The sequence below is a fragment of the Elephantulus edwardii genome, unplaced genomic scaffold (genome assembly GCF_000299155.1).
Source record: "Elephantulus edwardii isolate Elephantulus edwardi_28Jun2011 unplaced genomic scaffold, EleEdw1.0 scaffold00216, whole genome shotgun sequence".
Classification (NCBI taxonomy): Eukaryota; Metazoa; Chordata; class Mammalia; order Macroscelidea; family Macroscelididae; genus Elephantulus; species Elephantulus edwardii.
The window spans coordinates 2,863,051-2,871,213 of NW_006399966.1; the positions used below are offsets into that span (position 1 = coordinate 2,863,051).

Sequence of the window (8,163 nt, forward strand, 5' to 3'; positions counted from 1 at the left end):
GCTGTGGCAAAGAGTACTGAAGATCCCATGGATGGCCAAAAGTACAGATACGTCTTGGAGAGGGGTGCAGCTGGAGTGCTTTTGTAGAAATGGTCACGATGTGATGCCTTTTCACTCCTTTTACTCCTGAAAACTCCATGGCTTTACTCCGTGACACACGGGCGTGTGGTCCTAAAAGAAAATAGAGAGAGATGAGAGGGTTCCACAAGGCAGCAACTCTGCAGAGAGGCAAGGGGTTAAGAGAAGATGAGGGGATTCTCAAAACAGGCCAACCAAGAGATTATTCTGAGGAGGTCCTCACAGGCCCTGCAGACAGCAGGTGGAACAATCCAGCACTTTATGTGCTCAGTTTAGGGGCAGAGGATGCTGTTCCAAGTCACTGATGCTCTTGTAGGACCAGTTACTGCCCAAAACACTCACCATTCCTAGGTACATGGATTTCACAAGTAGAGCTTACTTTCCTCCCTACTTGAAAGGAACACCAAGGGAATACTGCTTTCTCTATCCTCGCCTCTCATCTTGCTCAAACATCAATCATCCATTCTCCAGAAAGCACTCATTCCTATCCAACCTAAATGAAGGGGCCACAGTCCTCAGTCCTGGAGAGAGAATTCCCAAAAGGGCAGTCCACTGCACTCAGCCTTAGAAACAGGGCATTTGGACCCAAACATGGGCTGGACCCTCTACTGCTTCAGAACTGTCAGGCTCACTTTCTTCCCAGAAGAGTCTGACAGAGCACAGGCCCCAGCCCTGGTCTGTGGAGCTCATTCTCAGGAACTGGGCTCTTCCCTACTCCACCCCAGGATGCTTTCAGGATCTGCAGGTGGCAGAACTCCACCCACTGCCCTGTGGCTTTCTAGCTCATAACCAGGCCTTCAGGTCCACATTTGGACCAAGATCTGCCCAAATAAGGTATCCCCTGGGTTCTGCCCAGCTGCACTCGCTACGTTTCCTTATTTTGTTGAGTCCATTTGAAAGTTGTCACATTTTGTGGAAAGACAACTGCATGGCTAGATGAGATAAGGGGATACTTGGGCTTCGTATGGATTTTAAGAACCCCTCCCCCCGCCGGACCCCAGGCGTCCCCCTGGCTTAGTATGTACACTTAAGCTGTCTATTTTTCCTGCGAACCTGGGGGTGGGATCAGAGAGAAGCTCCACCTTGTGTCGGGACTCCTGGTGCTGGGCTCCGCTGACACCCTCCAACAAGCAGCGCTGGGGAGGCATATAGGTCCCATTTTACAAGTTTGTGGTTGAGGGAGAAGCGTTGGATCCAGGGTGACACACATGGCTGTGACCCAGAAAAATCAGGAACTCAGACGGCAGGATCTGACGCACAATGGTGAGGCTGGTGCCCGATCCAGCCGTTGGGTACGGACCCTCCAGACCACACTTCTGTTCCAGAGGCAAGGAGCAGACAGCATCGCCACGAAAGGCCATTCCTGTCCCACAACGTCCCCTAACGGCTGCAACGTCCTCACAAAGCCCGCTAAGGACTCTTCGCGCCCCACAACGGCTGCACAGGCCCTTAATGGTCGTTTGGGCTCGACCATTGGCTCCGGGGGCTGGAGGCGGGGTCGAGGGCGGGCCAGGGGGGCGGGTCCCAAGGGCGGAGCTTGCCTGGGGAGGGGTCTGGGCAGGCTGCGGGGATGGGGGAAAAGGGAGGGGCTAGGCGCGCGGGGGCGGGGCCAGGTGCAGACCGGGGGCGGGCCCTGAGGGCGGGGCCAATGTGACGGCGGCAGTGGCTACCTCACCTTCTGATAAAAGCCGAAGGGCTGCAGTGGCCATTAGTGACCCTGGTCCCTCTTCACCTTTCCTTTTGTTGAGTCACAGGTTGAGGGTGAACAGAGTTGCTGATGGGCGTTTGGGATGAGACACGAGCGGACTATAGGCCTCAAACTCTCTCTGTTCCCAAACCCAGGCTGCTTAGAAACCATCCCAATTTCGAGCTCCCAATCCTTCTGACCCCGCGCCGCACCTTCCCGTCCAGGACCCAGTGGGCTGCACTTAATCATAGGCCTCAGCCTCATTTCCACTGCAGGGCAGGTCCTCCATCTTCTCCTAGTAGTGATCTGTCCTCCAAATCTTGCCTGTTGCAGAAAAGGCAGCCTCACCCCAAATTCCACTATAACCCATTTGCAAACCAGATCTTGGCCACATGCCATTTCCTGTCCCTAACCCCTCATTCCCTTCACCCCTTGAGCCCTAAAGCAATCCGATTGCACCAGTTAACCTCTCCCAGTCCAGTATTTTGGTGTTTTGGTTTTTTTTTTTATCTCAGCCTCTTACATACCCTTACACTGCCCCCTGAAGTCTGCTCACCTCACCTCAGTCTTTCTTTCATTAAAGACAGTCCACTAAAGTAGGTGTGCTATGAGCTCACCCAATTCTTCTTGGGAACTGATTCTAGTCCTACTTGTGTTTTATGTGTATCTTCCTGTCCTGACAGACTTGGTTCTAACTCCCTGTTGATTTTGTTATGTGCTGTGGAGTTGCATGCAATCCATAGTGACCCTATGTACAGCAGCTCAGAACCTTGTCCTATCCTGAGCCAGTCTCACTAATTCCAACACACCATCCCCCATTACCCCAGTTACTATATGAATCCAACTCCCTAGAACACCAAATATTTCCTCCACTTTTTAATTGCAGTCCTCATTCCCCAATCTTATTGCCTCTGGTCCTGTCTACCCCCACCCAATCAATTTTCCCCAACACCAGGTTGCTATGTTGTTTCACCCACTGCTATCACCCCAGCTATTTGTACCCATTCTTTTCTTGACATAGTGCCCATTCACTGGTTTTTGCCTGCCAGCTTCACTGTTGTTGTTAGGTACCATTGAGTTGAGTACTACCCATAGCAATGCTACAAATGGACTTGAAACCTGTTCTACCCTCATCATCTCTGCCAAAGTAGTCCATTGTTAGAGTCACTGTGCAGATCCACCTCATTGAAGGTCTTCCCCTCTTCTGCACACTGTCCACCTTTACAAGCACGATGTCTTTTTCCATTGGCCCTTCTTAACAACATGCCAAAAGTATGTAAGATAAAATTAAATCATCTTTCCATCTAAGGAACATCCTCACTACATTCTTGCCATGATATATTTGTTTGTTCTCTTGGCAGTCCATGGAATATGTAGTGTTCTCTCTCTTAGGGAAGCCCACTTTCCAACTATATGGCAACTAACAGTCTTCAATGTTCACCAGTCTGTGTGAAAACCAGCCTGCATACCTACAGTTGCATGAGTCATTCTGTGGACATGTCTGTGTCTCTGAGAGGCCTAGCAAACCACCGAACCTAAGGGACATAGACAAGTGAGGGAACTGAACGAAGGAGGGACCGTTAATTTTGGAAATCATGGAGTTGTATAACAAATCCAGTGTTTTAGGACAGTGTTGATTCTGCATTTCTTGTAGCTGATCTGCTACTAATCTTAGCAGGAATTAACTATGAAGACAGAGTACCATAATTTGTGCTTGACATAATTTCAGAAGCCAGTCTTCTTACCTGCCAAGTTAGATTGCAAATCAGACCCAACACTGAACACGGTATAAAGGGTGACAGAGGTGATGGTATATGTTGTAGAGTATGTAAATGAGTGGGTCCTCGGGAAGCTTAGAGACCTGAATGGATACAGAGGCCACTGACTGTTTTAGGTGACATAATACACAGAGCCAAGAAAGCTTAGAGTAGGTGAGGCAGAGACAGCGGGCCACATGCCTACCTTTTCTTTTTTTTTTGTCTCTAAACCGCTTATTTCTCCTGAGAGTGAGATAGGCTGGACAGTGGCCAAGTAGGCAGCCACAGGAGCACAGGAAGAGGAGGTGAGGGGAGAGCAGAGCATGCGCAGTCCTGCCCACTGGGCTGCTTGTCTGCCTTCCAGGCAAAGTTGAGAACCAACCAGAGCCATGTCATCTGCCTCATGTGTGTCCCATCAATAATTCAGTGCTGCAAGTCTGCCCTTAGGGTCTGTGAAACATTTTAAAAACAACAACAACAAAAAACCAAACACAACAAACCAAGCCCGTTGACACAGAGCCAGTTATGATACTCAGCTGGGTTTCCAAAGCTGTGTATCTTTCTCCTAGTGAGTGTCCGGTAGATTTGCCCTGATCACTGTTTAGTTAACAGCCTGTTATGTTATGCACTATGCCACCAGCAGTCCCTTTAAAACTATGATGGGCAAATACTAAAATTATAGTTTTTTTCTCCTTGAAAAATAAACAAAAAAAGTAGGGTCCACAGTCTGATGGACACTGTCTGGAAGGACACCAAGTGACAGATACCTGTAGTTAAATATTTACTTGGGAAACAACAGAATGCTGATCAAGGCCCATGGATGAGAAAATCAAGGCTGAAACTGGAATCCTGCATCACAGTCACTCCAAAAGAGGTGATGTGGGCAAAGAAAGATGAATAGGGCCTTCTCTCCTGTTTCACAATATAATACAACCAAAGGACATGGAAAATATACCCCCCTTAGAGGCATGTTGTTGTGTACATATCAAAACTGGAAGACAGGTTTTCAGAGGCAGTTAATCGCACAGGACGAGACCACCCATCCTTCTTGCACAGAGGAACAGCTGGGTGGCAGTGCAGCTTCTTGCCACTTGGCCAGCAGTGCTCCCTTTCACAATAGCTCCTATCATCATGGAATCCATCCAAAGTAATCTGAAAATATACCAGCCCTAGAGGCATAGATTGTTAAATCAAGTACCAACTGAGTCTGGCCCTCTCTTGTCTGTGCCTCACTCAAGCCTATTTTCACAGACATACTTCATTCATTGTCTATATGGGTAGCCAACTTTTAGAGCCTCTTTTATAGATTCTTTGATGGTGCAAGAATGTTTGTATTTCCAATGTGTGGCTAACTCCTTCCTCTCCAAACCCTCTGTCTCATCAAAAATTGTATGTGCAAAAAAAAAAAAAACAAAACAAAACAAAAAATTGTATGTGCACAGAATACTCCTGGGCTTCCACAAGAAGGACAGATAACCCAATTAATTACAAAAGGAGCAAAGGCATGGAAAAAATTTTCACAGACGAAGATATTTGAATGGCAAACAAACACATGAAGAAATGCTCAAAACCACTGGCAATAAGAGAAATGCATATCAAAACCACAATGAGGTACTATCTCACTCCAGTAAGTATCATTTATTCAAGCTCATGTTCAAATAAAATTTTAAGAAAATGAAAACAAGTTCTAAAGAACCGAAGTAGGATTTGGGGTCTATCTCACCTAAATTTAAAAATCACCTCAAGTATACGTTTGAGGCATTGAACACTAATTATCTAAGACCTTATGAGCTGCAGGATGACATAAGAGACCTCATCTATAAAGAGGGCAAAGGGTCATTATAAAGACAGAGAAGAAAAAAGACTAACATGAATGTCAGACGAGACTCTAAAAATTGCCCTAGAGTGTTGAGAAGTAAAAACAAAAGAGATGAACAGAAGATTTTGAATTGAAGATTACACAGGACAGCTCAAGAAGACAACAAATAGTATAATATGATGGAATGAGCAAATGACTGATGTTGGAGAATTAAAAAGGAACTCGCTTGGTATTTCTCAAATTAAAAGAACCAAGAAACAAATTTAAGCAGAGAATGGGAAGCATAGCTACGTCTTACATTGAGACCTAAACATGGATAAACCCAGACTACTGCTCAGCTCCACAGTTGTCAGGGCTTCTAATAACTGGAAAGGACCAGACTCAACCATCTCTCACTCCTGACATCATGCTGAGACAGAGATGCTGTTGTCCAGGCCTGAAGAACGAAGGAAGAGCACCAGTGCAGAAGAGAGAAGCACATACTCAGGAAAAGTCCTGAAGCCTGAAGCAGAGGTGGAACTAGAGTTTGGGGTTGAGATGGTAGGTTTAAGTGTTCGACTGTGGAATGTCTTCATTTGGAGGGCTGGAGGAAATGAAGACTTTACTTGTGGGCCATATGAAGACTTCACATAAAATTTACTGGAAAGAGGCTGTGGGAGCATCCGATCTGACTGTAGTTACGTGCGGCTCTGTGATAAAGCTACTCAATACACGCCATAACGTCCGGCTGCACTCACATGACGTTCGCTACGGGTCAGGTAGTGGGCAACAGTCAGTGACAGGTGTAACCTCTGTGGATGACAGCAACAGTTACTGGAGGATACGGGGGAAGACTGCTACAGTATGCGAGAGGGGAACTCCTGTCAAATGTAGCCAACCTATCCAGCTGACACATGTCAACACTGGAAGAAACTTGCACAGCCACCATTTCACCTCTGCTCTGTCTGGTAACCAGGAAGTCAGTGCGTTTGGAGAAGAAGGTGAGGGTGATTATCTGGATGACTGGACAGTGCTGTGTAATGGACCCTACTGGGTAAGGGATGGTGAGGTGCGGTTCAAACACTCTTCAACTGACGTGCTGCTGTCTGTTACTGGGGAACAATATGGTCGACCCATCAGTGGACAAAAAGAGGTGCATGGTATGGCCCAGCCAAGCCAGAACAACTACTGGAAAACCATGGAAGGCATCTTCATGAAGCCAAGTGAGTTGCTGAAGACAGAAGTACACCATGTAGAGCTATGAGTCTGAAGGCACTGATCACTCCCACCACCCAGTGTTCAGAGACATCTGCTGCTGTTTGATCCTGAGATCCCTGCCATAGGTTCCCTGGGCAGTGGGCACATCAGCACTAAGATGAAGATGCATGTCAGATAATGGCCTATGTTTGGAAGCTTCAGCCCTTCATACTTAAATTGGTTGCTCTATCAGACTTGGGTCAGTTCTTTGAATACTATACTTGCTGGTGAAGGAGTAGATGTTTTTAATTGTACTGACGAAACAAACTGAGGGGAACATCCCTCCTGAGAAATTTTTCACTCCCCAAGAGTTGGGCATGATGGATTATTAATATGTGTGATGTTCTTCCTATTTCTCCAAAATAATTAAAAAATAAATTTCATTGTTGCTTATTTAAAAAAAAAAAAGAAATTTACTGGAAAGAGGCAACTAACTGAATGTGTAGAGATGACTAGGGGTCCAGGACATTTTAAGCAGATACATACAATGCTTGAGTTCACCACAAAAAAACAACAGGAAGAAGAAAATTTATATGTAAGTGGACTCATGTCATTCAAACTTATATTATTGGTATTGTTATATTTGTGTGTCAATCCATTTCCTTCAGGAGGTCTCGCTTTCCTTTGCTGATCCTCCATCTTTTTAAGCGTGATGCTCCTTTCCAAGGAATAGCCAAGGCTAGCTACATTACATGTCCACAGTAAGAAAGAAGCCACTTTGCCATCTTTGCCTCCAAGAAGTATTTTTGCCACACTTTTTCCAAGACATATCTGTTTGTTCTTCTGCTATTACTCTTCTCCAACACCACTCAAAAGCATTAATTATTCTTATGTCATCCCTATTCACTGTCTATCTCTTTGATGCATTGCAAGTGGTTGAGAAATCCATGGCCTGAATCAGGTACACCATAGACTTCCAAGTGGCATCAATGCTCTTTAGCATTTTGAAGAGGTCTCTGACAGCAGACTTCCCAAGTGCAGTAGGTCTCCTGATCTTCTGACTGCTGGTACTAAGGGTGCTGATTGTTGATCCAAGCAAGATGAAATAACTGACAGCTTGAATACATTCTCCATCTATCATAATGTGGACTACTGATCCTGTAGTGAGGACCTTTGTTTTCTTGATGTTGAAATGTAATCCAGACATAAGGCTCTACTACTTGATCTTTCGCAGAAATCATTTCATATCCACTTCATTTTCAGCAGCTAAGGTTGTGTTACATCTGCATAATGCAGGTTGCTAATGAGTCCTCTTTCAATCTTGATGTTGCATTCTTCTTCATAAAGTCCAGCTTCCCAAGTGATCTGTTGTACAAATAGATTGAAAAGAGATGGAAAAAGGACACATCCAGACGCATTCCTTTCTTGATTTTAATTAAAATCAGGAAATGTTCCCTTGCTCTGCTCTGCTGAATGCTTCCCCATCCAAGTATAGATTTTGCACGAGCACAATCAAGTGCTCTAGGATTTCCATTCTTCTCAATGTTAGCCACACTTTGCTGTGATCCACACGGTCAAATCCCTTTGCATAGTCAATAAAACACAAGTAGACATTCTTCTGGTACTTTTTACTTTCAGCCAAGATC

At 45.5% G+C, this 8,163-nt stretch overlaps 1 pseudogene; it reads left to right on the forward strand.

The window, feature by feature from the left end:
* Window positions 1-5,957: 5,957 nt before the first annotated feature.
* LOC102857896 lies at window positions 5,958-6,584 on the forward strand (annotated as a pseudogene).
* The last annotated feature ends 1,579 nt before the right edge of the window (window positions 6,585-8,163 follow it).